Source organism: Limulus polyphemus, unplaced genomic scaffold (genome assembly GCF_000517525.1).
Source record: "Limulus polyphemus unplaced genomic scaffold, Limulus_polyphemus-2.1.2 Scaffold3531, whole genome shotgun sequence".
NCBI lineage: Eukaryota > Metazoa > Arthropoda > Merostomata > Xiphosura > Limulidae > Limulus > Limulus polyphemus.
In genome coordinates this window covers 67,163-85,458 of record NW_013669141.1, presented here as the reverse complement: position 1 = coordinate 85,458, position 18,296 = coordinate 67,163, and the positions used below count along the sequence as shown (strand labels likewise).

Genomic DNA, 18,296 nt, shown 5'->3' with positions numbered 1-18,296 from the left:
AAAAAAAAAAAAAAAAAAAAAAAAAAAAAAAAAAAAAAAAAAAAAGAGTACAGTCTTCTTTAAATAATCTGCAAAATTCTAAAGTAAGATATATGAAGTGCATTACACAAGCTTCAAAAAGAAAGGCAACTAACGACTGAGAGTTCACTTTTACTTGTAGACTTTCACTGGATCTGTCGGGCTTTCACCAAGGGCACAGCTGGGTATGCAGTTTGCCTCTTAAAAAATTAGTAAAACTGCACATCTACTTAATTATGAGAAACTTCACATCATTATTCAAAAGATTAGCAAGTTTTAACTACAGGTAACAATAACATAGGTCTCTGGAATTAACACAAATATACCAGAAAATTGGCTTATGTCTCTAATATAACATTATACACATACTATTTACGTAATATAACAATACGAGTGAACCTTAGCCCTACATATGCAACTGCTTTTATGTTTAATTTTGGAATAACGGCCCTTCGGAATATCTGGCCTTAACCTCCACCTCACCCCCGAAAAAAAACAAAAAGAGAGAGATAAAAGTGACTGATACGCTAAGTAGTAGTAGCAACCCAAATAGATGTCACTTTGTAACACATTTACCCTCGTAAACCTATTAAAATTTATTACTGCAAAATGGCATTCGATTACCCTGTATAGAGTTCTTCCATTTTATCTTCAGTTAAAAGTAGGGTCATTTGTAAAGAGTTCAAAGCTATTTTCAGTTGCAAATTAGTAGCGTAATAGTAAAACTTTCGGACCTAAACGCCAATTAAACCCTAATAAATTAATAGCCCTTGAGGTATACATGCACATGTAGACTGCATTCCAGGCATTTAATTTGTTTATAATTACCAGTCACTTATCAATTAAGATTGTATAACCAGAAGTCATATCAAAGTTATAAAAATACAACTGAAGTATCATCTATAGGTTATATAGTATCATAAAACAAGTGTTCGGAAAAACATATCTCTAAATAGAAATAAAAAAGTTATGCAGGGTTGGCTACTGAACTTGAAAAATGGAACCAAACAAGATGGGGATGGAAGTGGACACATCATTTGATTAGCTAGCTGATGATCATATAGCAGACTTTGCCGTCTCGACTTTATATGGGCAATAAATTCCACACATTACTGGCTACCTCACTTTGTCTATCGAAAGCTTTGTGTTTGAATAGAATCTGTTTCCAACATTATACTTTTCCTTTAGTTAACTTTAGACCACTACTTTTCTGACTCAAATACAATAGAATAACATTTTGATTAGAAATTCTGGTTCAGTCTGTTTTGCCAGTGAGGAATCAAGTCTTATGTCCACTTCCATCTCTATCTTTCAAGTTAAGCAGTCAGCCCTTCTTAGCCCCTTTTTATTTAGCGATAAATAGCGTACGTGGGTTACTAGGTTAGAGTGTATTCCAAAGCTTTATAAATTTTACATAGAATAATAATAATAATAATAATAATAATAGGTAGTCAAAGATCGTGAAGGCAGTTTTGCTCTATCGAATGATGATAAAATTATAGTTATTGCTAGAACCAGGTAGGCGATAGACCTGTTGAAGAAAGATGAACGAAAATAAGAAATCTAGGTTTTGGCTATTCGCCGGTTTTCTACTTTGGGACGCTCTGGATAGCTGAAAAGCGGCATATACACTGGAGATAGAGTGACTATGCCAGGTAGTTCTTCATACCTAGCTCCTGATGAACTGTAAAGACGAAAATCCAGAAGACTTTTGCATTTCTTTAACACTGGCTTCCGTGCGATCCCTACCTACACAGAGTACGCTAACGTACTTTCCGATACTATTTATAATTTATTTTTCCATAAAAATCTAATAAAAGTACAGGGCCAGTACTTGGGTCTCACAAAACCACTGTTGCTGTTTGTGTTAGCGCAAAGCTACACAGTAAGCTATCTGTCCTCCACGTAAAATCGAACCTCGTATTTTAGCGTTGTAAGTTCGTAAATTTACCGCTGACCCACTGTCGCAATCCCTACGTAAAGGGCATTACGTATATTAAGTTCGGGAAATCTGCTCATTATACAAAATCTCATCATGGGTTTTAAAACCATTATATGTCAATAGCGAAAATCTCTCTCTCTCTCACTCACTCACTCACACACACACACACACACACACACACACACACACACACACAGTGTATCTAATACTGTTGATAAAGCAAGTTCTTGCAAAAGTATAGGCAAATTTGTAAACTAGGTTATGAGGTGTTATTCAATATAAAATATGTAAGTAGGAATACACAGAATATAACTGGTTCGTATAGGAATACTTTGTGTAGCCTTATTATACAGAAATGTGTACCTGTATGCCCAAACATAAATACAGAAACGTTTACGTCACGAGACTAACACATTTACTCGTTTCTCAGTTAGCATACGGTTTATCATTAGAAGTTTGGCGATACTTGGACCCTTTTACAAATTAGAAAGTATTTATGCCAAGAATCATGTTAGTGACGTTTCAACATGACAATCATCTAATATGAACATAATGATGTTAGATATTACTTTCATGTAAACATTTGAGAAATGTTTGAAGGTTATTAGTTGGGTCATAAAAGAAAATGCATGACCTATTGAAAGTTGTTTACAAAACATAATATGCTAACCTTACGAAACAAAAAATTGCGGGAGGGATTTTCGACCTGAATGGCACATATGTGCTTGTGGGTTAAACGCCCAAGCCAGTAGTGTAGTAATAAAACTTTTGTATCTAATAAATTTATAGCCCTTGAAGTATACATGCACATGTAGACTGAATTTCAGGCATGTAATTTATTTGTAATTACCAGTCACTTAGCAATTAAAATTGTATAACCAGAAAGCATATCAAAGTTATACAAATACAACTGAAATATCATCTATAGGTTATATAGTATCATAAAACAAATATTAGGGGAAGAGAACTATCGCTAAATATAAAATAAAAGCTTTATAGGGATGGCTACTGAAAAGGAACCAAACAAGATAGGGATGGAAGTGGACATATCACTTGATCAGCTAATGATTACATAGCAGAACTTTGCACCTTACAATGTTTCATTACTAATAATTATGCATTAATATACCCCCCCCCCCCAATTTTGAACTAGTGACAAATGAGATGGCAGTCAGTCAAAAGCACCCGCCGCCAGAAGGCGTTTGTCTGGCTCGAAGCGAAATAGGACCAATTGTCATTTTCAAGACAAGACCATAATAAGGGTGGAGCCAGCTTAGCGGCATCATGTCTAGAACCTTGGGCTCTCGATTCACAGTTCAAACACTAACCACTATCTTTACCAATTAATTACGTGCCAAGAAGCTGTAAAAGTTGTCCTCACTAAGTTATTCAGTAGTATCAGTATCCCTCAGCAATTGTGTATAAACATACTGAAAAGACCTTTAATGTTTTTAAGAGCTTATAGAATGTTATCAAAATTTTGAAGGGTTATAGTACCTTAAATGCGTTATTAAAAAAATTTCCATCAAAAGGCAAAGAAAGCAATTTTTAGAAATAACAACTAGCAACATCTATGGGAAAATAAAAATGTTTGTTTTTGAATTTCGCGCAAAGCTACACGAGGGCTATCTGCGCTAGCGTCCCTAATTTAGCAGTGTAAGACTAGAGGGAAGGCAGCTAGTCATCACCACCCACCGCCAACTATTGGGCTAGTCTTACCAACGAATATTGGGATTGACAGACATATTATGACGCCCCCACGGCTGAAAAGGGCGAGTATGTTTTGTGTGACGGGGATTCGAACCCGCGACCCTCGGATTGCGAGTCGAGCGCCCTAACAACCTGGCCATGCAAGGCCTAAAATAAAAATAAAATACCTATTGTGGCTTTCAAGAAATGTCTGAAGAAAAAAAACAATTGTGAAGTTACTTATAAATATCGCAACACCATTTCTTACCCTCGAACAAGTCCATACTTCAAAACAAAGATAAAATGAACTGGATATTAGCCAAAATAACAAATACATAGAACTATAAATTATGTCAAAAGAGAAACTGTGGAAAGTTCGTTAATTCAAATGGTACCAAACTTCAAACACACTCTCTGAAGGTCACTTTAAGCTGAACCCTCTCTCTGACATCATATGGGACTTGGAACTTCCGTTATCAAATAAACAGCGTGTGTTTCTCTCGCAAACAAACGTTGGACTGAAGAAAACACGTGAAAGTGTAGACACTTGTATCCGTATAAATTTGGGGCTTTGTCATAACAGTGGATCTAAACTATATTTGATGTTAACCACATTCGTAGTTATTTATAGGAAACCTGAAAGCTCTTGTCAAATAAATATGTACTAATTAACACCAACACGCGAGTGATCAAGTAAACAAAATCTGTGCAAGACTGAATAAGCAATTATATCGTATACGTCCGATTGTTTTATGTGTAAAACACACACACAGATTAGTAAACACGAAAGTAAGAGTTCATTTCAAATTAATTATTTGTGTTAAAAAAAAAACACAGTTAACAAATGGTTATATGTATGTTTGAATAGTCTACTTTGGACATTTTACGACAACAATATCAATGTGAATATAACTAGAACAAACAGCTACATCAAGAATACAACAAATATGAAACACTGCAATCAGTTTCTTTCGAACTTGGTTGCTGTACTGACGCAAAAGGGGAGATCGCGGTTTAAAGTAAGTGTGTTGTGAAAAAAAAAGTTTAAAAACAATGCCACTTAAAGATATACAATGAATGAAAGTATATAAATAAACACGTGTATTCAGTATATCCGGCGTTCAAAACACTGATGCAAAACTGATTGTGTCAGACATATACACCAAACTTCATTAAAATATGAATCGAACGTAATGATGAGAGGTGGGAACGACAAACTTTAATAAAAGATTAGAACTTTTTAAAGTACAGGAAAACACTCTTTGAGAAGTTAAACATTTTAAAACATAATTTACTAGTAAAGAACTCTCGTAAATAAGTTTAAAAAATGTCTTGAATGAATTAACCAATAGCAAGAGACGACTATCCAATAGATTTTCTAAACAGTTATATAAAAAAAATATAAAATGGAATTACAATTAAAATAAATAATGTTTGGTCAACATGGCATTAGAAGTACTTGATTGTATAATACAAGTTATTAAAATAACTAGAAACTCGCATAAAACGATTCATAATACAAAGAGAACCCATGCATCACTTATTTTAAAAGCTGATTCTATACAAATACAATGTAACCACAGTTTTTAACGCATTTTTTTCTCAATTATCTTTGAGGCAAAATTCATCTCGTCACGATATTATGGCTGCGTCCTTAGTATGTGGTGACATTCATAATATTAAATTCTATTAAGATGCTATATAGATAAGAAGATTACAAATTATTCACTGTTGTTCAATGATTGCGTACACAGGGTTTACTATGAATATTAATAAAAACTCTGCAAGTCTGATTTAAGAAAATTCCTAAAACCTCACGCAAAAAAGTAATAAAATTCCTTTTTAGGCAATAAATGTTTCGAGTTAACTTTACTCACGCGCAGAGCGAGAAAAGAAACAACAGTTTCTGAACGCTCAGATTGTCTTTCGGGCTTCAATTGTTTGAACATGAAAGACCATTAAACTAAAATTCCTATCAAGAAGGAACGAGTTACAACTGAAACTACATACATTACACATATTGAAAAAAATTTCCCTAACATCATGTCTGCGGTCATAACATTTTCTATAATCTTAGTTAATGATCTCAATGGACGTTTAGACAATAATTATATAATCCTCACAACACTTCCGTTTTTACGTGTTTTTTTTTTAAGGATCTTCTTTTTACTTTGATTGGTAAACTTGACCGTGAAAAACAGCACGGTTTTGAAGTATAAATAAATCTAACGAAACGCTCCACTATTTTTTAAAAGTTAGAGTCGATTAATTGTGAATAGAAAAACATTTCCACCTCCATCAGAAACAATATCGTAGACAACGGAGAAATCCAAAACCTACAATCAACTTGAACAATCTGATCACCAGAATGTAATACTGATGAAATGATCTGTCACCAAGCAACACGTTAAGTATTAGACGTTGCTTCGGCATTACGAATACAGACGAATTATTATTTTTAAACAAGTGTAGTTACTTCAAACCAGGAAAAAAAGGGAGAACAGAAACTATCGCTACGATGTATGTCTAGGGCACGTGAATCCTTAAATATTGAAATTTATATAAAAACAAGTGCATTATTAGTCTTACGATTCTTTGAAGCAAGTTGTAACTTCTGTATGCTAAATTTTCAATGCCACTTTTATAGATACTTTCCTAGTACCAGGTTTTACAAGGATAAAGACAGAAAAAAAAGGCACTTGTTTTAATATTTCGTTTCTTATCCGAAACTAATAAAGTTTGAAAAATGTGAAGGGGAACACCCTTTACTCATGGCGATACCAAATTCCAAATTCACATTGCAGTGCACTAAAAGGGGGGGGGGGGCATAACAGAGATAAGTGACTATTTGGTCCTTTAAGTTTATCATTGCACTCTCACCCTTGCAAAAAGTAAAATATAAAACCATCCATTATTTTTCAGAAGACCATGTATTCTCCTGTTAAGCTCCTGCAAGTACTAGTCTCCACTAATGTTGATTGCAACCGATTCCATAAGTAAATCAAATCCCCTTGTTAAAGAAACAAAAATGTTTGAACTGGAGCCTAGCCTTTATCCTATCTATCCCCAGGATAAACTTGTAAACTTTAATAACATAATCATCTTTTACCTTCTTTTCTCAAGGGAACATAAATAAGTATAGCTTAAAATTTCCCTAATAAGATAATCCCTTCATCCAAGAAATTACCTTAGTAGCTCATCCTCTAAACCTTTTCCAATAAGTCAGTATCATTTCTTAGATAAAGAAACTTAAACTTCACACAGTATTTCAAGTCAGGACTAACTAGTGATTTGTTTAGAGATAACTGATTCTCTTTTGACCTAACATTAATATGTCTATAAATACATTCTACCATTCTATTAGCTTTAGTACTAGCAACACGGCTTTAATGGCTTGAGCGAATTGTCCACTACTATGCAAAGATTCATTTCTTCTGTCATACTGTTGAGGGTTCTCATCTATATTAAAAGTGTGATCCATATTATGATAACTAATACATTACCTTACACTTACTGTATTCAAGTCATTTGCTAAATATCTGTCCAACTTACCAATTGATACCATACATTCTGTTAATACCTCAACATCCAGAAATACCCAACAGTTTGATGTCAAACTTTACTGACTATACTCTTTTCAATATCATTAAATAAGAATAGACAAAAATTCATAAATAGACACCTGAGACATTCCCTTATTAAAACGTTTGCTGTTCTACATTTTGAGATCTTACAATAACACTGATTTAGGAGAGGAAGACTTGCAGTACTGGTGTAGAAATAATTACCATAAAAAAACATACAAACTATTTACACTTTACATTATTGACGAGGGGTTATTACCAAAGCGTTATGCTTTCTCCACTATTTGTGATAAAATTATTACACCTTTTTGAATTATTAAACGTTTTCAGCTATTTTACTAAACAATAAATGTTAATAATAAAAGATGACGACTAAAATTAAATATACACACACACAGTCATATCTTAGCTATTCTAAAGGCTAAATATTAACGTATTTAACAAAGCTGAGTTAGGCGTCATGTCCGATAGTGTACACACGAAAGTTCTTATCAGACTCATTACTGAAGGATACATTTCTTGAAAGAAGTCTACGTGAGGCGGCCGTAAGATGTCAAGAGCTGACAGGACCTGAAGGGAAGATAAATATGATTGGTTAAGACAATACAGAAACATGAAACTAAGATTGTTAGAACTGAAAGTCACGTTATATAAGCTTCTTAATCCAGACTGTTTAGCAGAATATAAGCCGACTCGTGTGACAAAAATGTATATATGAAGCAGAAGAATAAAATATTAAAAAATAAACGCATTTAACTTATATAAGTTATTATATATACAAGAAAACGAGGCTTACAGTATAATTCAAATATTTTGAAGTTCTAACGCCACAAGCAAGTGATCCAGTATCACTGGTCAACCTTTGAAGAATATGGGTACTACCGTGGAATAATTTTACAACAACAGATCTCGGAGACAGTTTCACCCGAGTTCAAGGTTGTTTTTTTTTAGAGCGGAATCTGCCCTCAGGCACACACATTGTAGACTCATCCACGTCACTTGGAACAAAGGCGAATTTCAAAAGGAAAACTGCTGAACTCCCTTTTTACGCTTTGGTGGAAATTATAATAATCTAGATGATAAAAACCCTATGTATTATAGCTTATGGGGTTTTTATTATTTTGTATCAAGACTTATTGAACCTACGTATTTTTCTGACATCATGAATAATCTAGATGATGTAAGTATCAAAACGAAACGTTAAATGGTAGCCAATGTATTAAGCAAAACAAATTTGTACCTAAATGGGGGGGGGGGGTACATATTACCAACGAAAATGACTAAATAACTCAAGTTTAACAGCTTCATTTCATTTATTGTCCATTATCTCGTCCAATGTATTTCGGATACATTAATATACAACTGACTGTGATTACACCAGGACAAGCGCTGCCCACCAGCCCATAGGATGTATTTCACAGTGCCCCAAATCTATTGTACAATCTTATATAAACTATAATATATTCCACTGAAATAATGTTTTAATTATTTTGAGTGGAAGCTGCTTCTTGGAGCCCAATCCCCAAATGTTTTCGGTAGCTTGCGACGCCCCTGTCGTCGTACAAATAGAAAAAAACAAATTATAAAACAGTGTCTGACAATGGATATACATTATTTGAAAATGTGCTGGAAAGATGCACGAATACAATTCAACAGTTAGAAAATAACAATTAAATGTTCAAATTAGTTTCATATTGATGTCATTCCTATTTAACTTACCAACAATGACTGATTAGTTAGAAAAAGTAAAACAGTAAAAATATCTCGTTGATCTTTAACGAGTTTCCCAGAAACCTACGTACACATACGAACTGAATTTCTCTACCCAGAACTTACATTGAACTTATGTCGGCAAAACACTTAGCAATAATTAATTTTAAAAGTCAAACGTCGAAAGACGGAAATAAACGATGATCAGATTCACATTTAAAACATACACAGACATACTTTACTGCTGTTCCCTACTTGTAACGTTGGTTAGATGTTTATGTTATACAAACGTGATTTTGCACATTCTATCAGGTCACTCACTCACTATTCCGTACTTGCAAGTCATGATTTTGTTTCCAGCTCACAGACAAAGATGCAATTTTTACTATTATGGCCATGTCCACAAACACATAGCTTGTCAATTTTCTTTGTCTCTAGAATCTGCTATAAATTTGGACAACCCATGACTCGTTGCTTTTTGTTGTTGTTGTTTTTTGTAGCAAACAAAACATGCAACGTTATCGTTTGAAGTTGTAGCGTTGCTAATAAATGATGAAACACCATCACCACTAATGATAATAATAATTATAATAACTTCATAAATTATTGTTCCACCCCCTATAATGGGGGTTTGACAGACACCTGTACACGAATAATGTTTACCCATTGAAACCTATTACCTCTTTCAACAAAATCTATGATAATACCGTCGAATGTTCTGGTATAGTACTGAAAGCTATGAATTTAAAGTGGTGAAAAGTCCTAGTAAAATTGTCAAAAGTACATGTTAGCGGGGTCCGCGTTCATAGCGGGTTCAACTCATTGAAGACAAACAAAAAATTACTAGACTAAAGTGCTTGCGGAACAAATATCACGGAGTTTGGAAGGGAAGCTTTCTGTTGTATTGAATTTCACTTATTACATCCAAGATTTTTTTTTCTCTCTCAAATTATTACAGCCAAGAAAACTTGTTCCAAATAACACCCTTCTATAAGTGATAAATTAGACGAAAGAAAATTTCTATTAACGGAAATTATTTTGTCCTATGTTTTGTTATGGCGTTTTTTTTTTTTTTTTTAAATTACAAATGACAAATGTTATCTAAAATTATAATAATTTGTATAAAATGTTATCTAGGTAGAACTCAAACCTATAAATTCAGAAAACATGTAAATCGTTCCATTTTGATGATACTTCCTTATCGCTAAAAGGAATTAAAAATCGCTATATTGCAATACGTTTAGTGGGAAGGAGGAGGGTAAAAGTGAATATCACATTTACGCTGTTCTGAGTTAGCTAATGCTTTATGACATGTACTTTTCGCAAAAAGTTAATTTATTATGACCATGATTTCGCCAATAGTCGCATCTTTGTTTTCCTCAATTGTGTTATTATGGAGTTTTACCAGTACCGCCAGTTTCAACTATAAATTATATAAGCATGTTTATACAGACTATTCAACTACTTCACATGTTTAGCAAACACTTGCTATAGTTTATAAAGAGCACATATCACAATTACCAGACTTCGATGGGCTCCAAACCTAGTACTATGCAAAGATACTTGGCCAGACCTAAACAGCCATACCAACTAGTGAAAAAAAAATATTCTAAAGTTTACAATTAAGAAAAGTGTGTTTGATTGGGTATACTCATTATTGGGTTGATTTATTTTGCATTTAAGGAGGTAGTTTGGTCTGTTCGGAAGTTAATGTTACTCGTTGACCAGCTTTAAATCACATTCAGCCAGACAATATGCCATGAACTGTATTCCCCCAGGCATAACGGCATTAACAGTTCTAGGTGAAACCTGGCCAATGTGCGATCTTTAGGCCAGATCTAACATCGTTAAGAATGTTTAGCCAAATCTAAGCTTATTAACAGCACTCGACCAGGACTTGTTACGTTTACGGTCCTAATGCAAATCTATCTTGCTCATGTTAGTGCCAACTCAAATAATATAACAAATGGTCTTTCAGTAGGTTGGAATTCGTATTATGTTTTGAGATTTATTGAGCAAAAGATTAGAAAGGAAAAGGTTTAATACTGTTTGGAAGATTTCTAGTGCTTCATAATTCATTCAACTGGAAAACACTCTCGTAGGACTAAACTACAATATACAATCTCAGAACAAGAAGCGTCAAGCCTTGTGGAATAAACAACTTTAAGACAGCCAAGATACTTTACACTTTTCGAAGAAAAAAAAAGGTTTTGTTTATGGTTTACGATGGATGTAAAGCACTAAAAGTTCATTGCGTTATTTTATTAGCCCCATAAAATTTTTCAAATGCCATGTTATTCAGAGCCAAAATAAGAAAATGACCCAAACAAAAAAAAAAAAATAACAATTCTCCAAACATCAGGGCCCATACATCTTATCCTATTGGAACTATCGCCTTTTCTAACCTTTATTTACTTGTTTCTGTGCTACCAATTAACCATCAAAAATGTACTCAACAGAACAGTATTTTGTCTTGATAAACATTTAAGATAAAAAAACAAAACAAGACAAAAAAAACTACCGATTTTTATTTTGTCGTCTACCAACTTGCACAATTTGGGAAATCGAATTCAAGTGATACCATATCACCAGTTAAGTGGTGTCAAGAGCTTTCAGCATAACTTTAAAAGTTTGGTAAGGATTTAATATTCCAGTTTAGAAGAATGCCTGATGTTGTTATAAGCTATGTTTTTACTGTTTGTAATTTAAATGTTAGCTAGAAGGAGCTACGAGTCTTAATGACGTTCAAATACAAAAAAAAATAATTGGTAAGACAGGTCTAGAACACCTAGAGTAGAAAGCTCTAAGGATATGACGCAAAGTTTTCTAAAATATTCAAAAATAGGTTAAATACATGAGATAGTTAAGCAAATATGGAGCTTTTCAAGAAGATCAAGGGTGTTGGTGTCGCGGTTAATTCGTGCGTGCAAGTAAGTTGATTTGATTTTACGTTAGTCCTATATTGTTAGAGAAGTTTGATCGTCATTTGTAAGTAGGCTTACAACAAATTTCGACGATGTACGAATAAGTACGTATAAGTGTTCAAGCTTGTAGAAACGTTAAAGGAGGAAATAAAACTAACTTATAACAATATAAATACAAAATTGGTAATTTGAAAACCTGCAAATAGAGATCGTAAAAGAAGGAAACAAAGCTGAAAATACTGTAGACATTTTTATACAAACTACAAATCCCTATTTTGACCTCACCAAATGTAAGTCTAGGTAACAGCATGGAGCCAAAATAGGAGTTTGTAGTTTATGTAAATAATGTCTACAGTATCTTCAGCATTGTTTGCTTAACTTTTAGTGACCCCTATTGGAAGGTTTTTAAATTCCCATTTTTTATTTATCTTATTTGCTGGCTTTTTTAAACTCGACTATGGACAAAGGATTACTTGATATGGTAACTAACTTTATACAATGTAATGATGATAAATATAGCTAGTAGCTAGCTGATGGCGTTCATGATGATCTACTGTAGCTATTGACTATTTGATCGCATTGGTTCGAGATGTATCTGGAGATCATCATAAAAATGTATTCGAGAAAAGAGTGAGCATTTATAGTTTCTGTGTAACTAAACTATCTCTATATAGAGCATAACAATGTGCAAATGTATTCCTAGACTAATACGCACACCCCACAAAGCACGCATAAAATTTTACCAGTAGAAAAACAGCTTTTTTTCAAGTAAAACATGTACGTCTGAAACATCGCTTTAAATAAACCTCCGTGTCTTTTAATAAAGTAATTATTCTACGAATGTATAGTATAAACCCTAATATTATGTGTATTGATTTTTTTTACTCCTTCATTTCATACAGAAAGACATTGACTATATAGTGTACAAAGCACTGAGTACCTGCATGTTACAGTTCTAATATTCATCTATTATTAGCTGGTAATTTGTTTCAACCTGTACTTAAGCTTTTCAAAGGAGCGCCAGATATTTGTAAGAACGCTAACTTCAAAGGGTAATGATAACATCATTTACACTTTACAATTATGATGGTTTTTAGCTTATGTAAAATAAAGAAGAAAAATCGACTTTTCAATACCCCTACGACCTTTACAGTACCTATTTAGTGTTCTACATAAGGTTTGGGTGCAATATACTAAGTCGTTTTTGTTTTAGGTTGGCAAGAGAATAACAACAACAACAACAATAAACGGGACGATTTGAGCGGACTTTTCTCCCTTGCAAATCTAAGATGCGTGCTTTATATATAAGCAGTCAATTGTAAAGGTTTTAAAATGTTACTTGAACTGAATCTTTGCTGTTTAAGGTGCTCTTTGCTCGAACGTTCTATTAGGGTTTTGTGCAATTCCTTGCGATCCCCATTATGAACCACTATCGTAGTTCGTGATAGTTTAATCTAATCCAAAACATCTTAGGTGAAAAAAAAAAGAAAAAAGATGCGGCCAAGAAAAAAAAAAAAAAGATTGAGTGTGCGATTTAAAGGAATAACAATGGCGCCCAAACTGGTACTTACACTTTTAGCATTGATAAGAATTTTACAGCACATTACATTCATTAGTTAGCCAGGCCAGGTTTTTTTGTTTTGGGGCATGAATGGTGGGCAAAACAAAATAAAAGTTAAGTACGTTTTTCTATCAAATAAATTTCCCGTACTTTTGGTGCGAAGAAAAAAAAATTCAATCAAAATTCGTGATTATATATATCGTGTATTCCTAATGGATTGCCTTGAAATTGGGTATGTGAAATAAAGGCCCAATAGATCACATCCACTGAAAATATGCGATAGATTGGATTACCACAGTCAAAGATACAGATTGTGGAAAATCGCTAAACTATCACTCCTGTTAATAACACTGTCCTGCAGGTTGGTTTGGTCTCACTATACTTGATGGACTGGACTTTGAATTATTTTCATCAGATAATTAAAAAACAACAAAAAACAGCTAACGGAATAACAATGATTCATAGGCTTTAAAAGTATACCTGAATGACAGATACTACACTTTCAAAATCTTTCTACTGTTAGCCACTATTTATCAAATCAATTTTTAATTCTGATCTATATAGGTAGTGTGCGTTAATCAGATAAGAGATATCACCTTATCATTTACTTAAACAAGCAGACAATGACAATTAAATACACAACTGCATAATACATTTAAAAGTACAATAGAGTAACGATTATAAGGAGAATGGATGAAAATATTACCCGCAAAACAATTTCATGAACGCCTTGTTTCAGTAATAACTACAACGTTAAGCGCCCCTTATGTGACGTCATTTTAGTGTCTACTGACTGACAGACAACACACTACTTTTTAACAAAAACAATGAATGGTAGAATATATACACAGCCACACCACACACTGTTTCAGATATTCCTGATGTCCGTTTTGTAATGTTAACTACTTATAAAAAGAAACTTGTTCTCTAATAAAAATACTAGTAAAAATAACTCTCCTCAAACTACATACAAGTCTTATAACACATTAACATGATAGGAGCACTCTGATTTTGGCATCAATAAAATTATAACTGTGGATGTTATAACATTTAACTAATATTATCCTTTAAACTATCAAACATAACCCTTTTCTTTGAACTAAAGCCACATGTCACCAAGCCTGTACATTTTGGAACTTGGTTTTCAAGTTTAAAGTCAGACCAAAATGTGTTTAAGTTTGATACACAATATACACTTAAACTAAACTAGGGTCATGATCAAGAACAACACATTTTGTGGAAATTTTCTTTGCCACACTTGACAATTCTTTTACCTGATGAATATTTTAAGTCACAATATGAAACTTTTCAATTAATAAAAAAATATATATATATTAAGTAGCATTTTCAAGAATCCATTACCACCTGAAAAAAAAAAAAAAATTCATGATCAGGAAAAGTTATATTTTGCATACTTTTATAATTTTAATCAGTCAGTACAAACTGTAATATCAAAATTAAACTAACTGCATAATGAGTTAAGTTTTCTGCTACACCTACACAAGTGCACAGCCAGTTTTCTAATAATCATTAAACATATATTCATAACCAGATTCCTAATAGACAACTGTATACTTCACTTGCACCTCTATACTAAAGATTAGCAGGTTTTGCAATTCTGCTACATATACTTTCAAACCGTGAGCTTTCCTGTCACGTACAAGAACTCAGACATTTCTTATAGAAAGAGAAGATTTTGAAATATAAAGGTCTACCTCAAACTTTACAATAAGAACTACCATTCCAGGCTTACATATTCAACTCTCAACCAGGCCATGAGGTATTTGGAACCATTCAGTGATTTAAGATCCAAGCAAGTTTTATTTCAATAATATTAAAAACTAGTTTCACGTGCCATAAATAAGACATTATGTATTACATAAAAAATTATTACTGCAGATCATAACTGTTTCTAGATACAGCAACGCTCGCTAAGAAACCACTACCTTTGTCTGAGCATGACTACCACTTAAAATAAACAAAGTTATATTTCTCTCTATAAACCATATCTAGTTATTCTTGTATACGTCTTTTAGTTAGCCTATTTTCTATAGAAACTACTATATTACCCAAACCTTAGGGTCACCACACCCACCTGGTCATTATATAGGTCACACATCTAATATAATCACATACATCAGAATTACTTAGGCTTGTCCATTTTTAGGTTGGACAGATGCAGAATTCACCTACCTTGCAAGTGGAATTATCATGTACATATGTATTTTTAGTTGAGATGTTAACATTTCATTACAGAATTAATCCTAATAAATATTCTAACATACAACTTTTAACCTACAACAGTTATTTTGGGTCCAGTAAATTACTTTAAGGTACGAGTATTATCACTCGTATTTCTGAAATTGTGCATTTAGGTTCAAAATACAAGAGCAAATTGTTGATGACTTACTTAGAATTAAGAGAACATAATTCATACTTATAACAATAAAAAGGAAAAACTTTTAGAAGAATGCTAAACATTAAGCACATATTAAATAATGTTACTTTACATAAGAATCATAAAGAGCACATTGTTTTTAAAACACAAATTTTAAGCCTATTTGTTTCTAATACTTTGCCCATTTTTGGTCTTTAAACTGTAAATGTTACTTGACAGGGTGTTCATTATCATTCACCTACTTGGAGTTAATAAAATACAATAAATAGCTGTAACAAAAAAATGAAAAACTTTGAGTTCAACAAAGTAAAGGACATACTAAACAATGTCACTTCATAGTTTGCCCCCCCCCTACTAACAGCAATTGACAATTTGTTTCAATGATCTAAATATATTTTGATTTAAGAATATTTTCTGAAGCCCATGTTAATACATGCCATCCATTGCTCTGACAAAAAAAAAAATCTTGTCAATACTACTCTCAATAAACACCAATCTCAATTATCCTTGATAACATTTTTTTAAAAAGTGTACATATATGCACATGTACCTTTGTATTTCACAGTTTAATAAGCCAATATTTCCATTATATTTTGTTTCTTCTTTCTATACTTACATTTTCATGTTTAAAAAAACAGAGCATCTTGATTTCTCTGTAGGCCCGTTTGCTAGAAACTATGTTCTGGAAGACATTATGAATTTTTTTAAGAGCTACCCGTTTTCCATCTCGAGGGTCAGTCACAGACCTGCAAGAGACAGTGGTTAATCACACTTGCTATTCTGAATAATCCAACTTAGAAGTGTGCTGAAAGAAAAACACTTATTACATTTTTTACTGTAAATGTGCTTCCAGATTATGTTTCCCTTCTTTCACAACAAAATATAACTTGAATGGAAATATCAACCTACCAGTTCTTTGTTATACAAATCATGCATCTGATGATTAATCGTAGGACCTGAAATGCAAGTGAATGGTCGCTGAGCCCATACTCTTTAAGTGATTTTGTACAAGCTGTCATTTAGTGAATCAGTTTAAAATTGTCCAAGGTGTTCATGAGTCATGGATAGTCTTTAAAGAAGACATTTTAGTGTTTCACCTATGTGGATAACAACTATATAAATAGAAGAAAGTCAAGCACAACAGTCTGTTGTGAATAGACTTCAAGTGTCTCAAAAGTGTCGTTAGCAGAATGTTCAGTTGAACAAGGCAGGCCACCATCTACAAGACATGAAAGTGACCACAATCTGTCAATTCTGGCTAGCCATATTATAGTGTGCCTGCTCAAGAACACAATCTTACTGACTAAGTATTGGGATGAGTTTTAGCCACTCAAGTGACTTCAGACCTAAAAACAACTCTTTTTAAAAGAATGCTCAAGATTAGTTCAGGACCTCATCAATAATGCAACATTGATACTAGGCTGCCCTTAATATTAATGGTAATCAAATCTCATACCAAAGTGACCAAAGAATAAATAACACACATGAAACAAAATATTAACTGTTCATTTATGAACGAGCTAAAAAAAAATACCTACACGTCATTGACAAATCAGCATATACCTGATCTGCATAAGAAGAACTAGGGGTAAATAACATAAATTCATGTTAATTATTTTGCCTTGTCATTGCTAAAATATTGCAAGTTTCAATTGTTTGTTTATTTTATAATTATATAATTCAACATTAGGGAAAGTAGTTGTTAAATATAATTATTATACGAGTTACTTTAAAATAAGAATTGCAACGGATTGTAAGAAAAAAAAAAGCAAATCATACCTAATCACATTCACTGAGGAAATACAACTAAAAAAACATTGTGTAAAAACCGGGACAATTCACAACAGCACTAAATAATTATACGTGATACATCACTAAGCACGGTAATGCTCAGCATGTAGGGATGGGCCGAGAAAAAATGGCTGCCGCATTTAATCAATTACTCTATTATCATTGAAAAGTGTTACTAAAGTGAACAACTGAGAACTAGTTAAAGAGCCATTTTCTTCTCCCAAGTTAGCCAAAAAAAATTAGTGAAGTTTTCGCAACGGCTTTAATACGACAGAAAAACATTTTGGGGGCACTCGGGAACAGGCTCGGTAGTACTTAGTATGTAGGGATGGGCCGAGAAAATAATGGCCGCCGCATTCAATATATTACTATATGACGCTTACAAATAACTGCTTAAGTTGAATTATAGCCTTATTTGAGCACCTTATTGTCATTATTGAGTATTTCATAGCTTGTACAACTAATAGTATTATTTTCTTCTACCACACGAATTTTTGTAGGGAAATAATAAAATAAAACTGTTAGGTCTTCAAGAAATTAATGTCGCATTTTAAAACACTTTCATTAACCCCCCCTCTCCCCCAAAAAAAACGTACGTCACGTATAATAGTTAAACGAACCGCTTAAACGTCACGTTAGTGTAGCCTATATAATGTGTACAGTTCAGTATACTCTAATC

At 33.0% G+C, this 18,296-nt stretch overlaps 1 pseudogene; it reads right to left on the bottom strand.

Annotated features, from left to right (window-relative positions):
- LOC106469530 overlaps window positions 1-18,296 on the bottom strand; it is a 50,818-nt pseudogene that overhangs the window by 18,217 nt on the left and 14,305 nt on the right.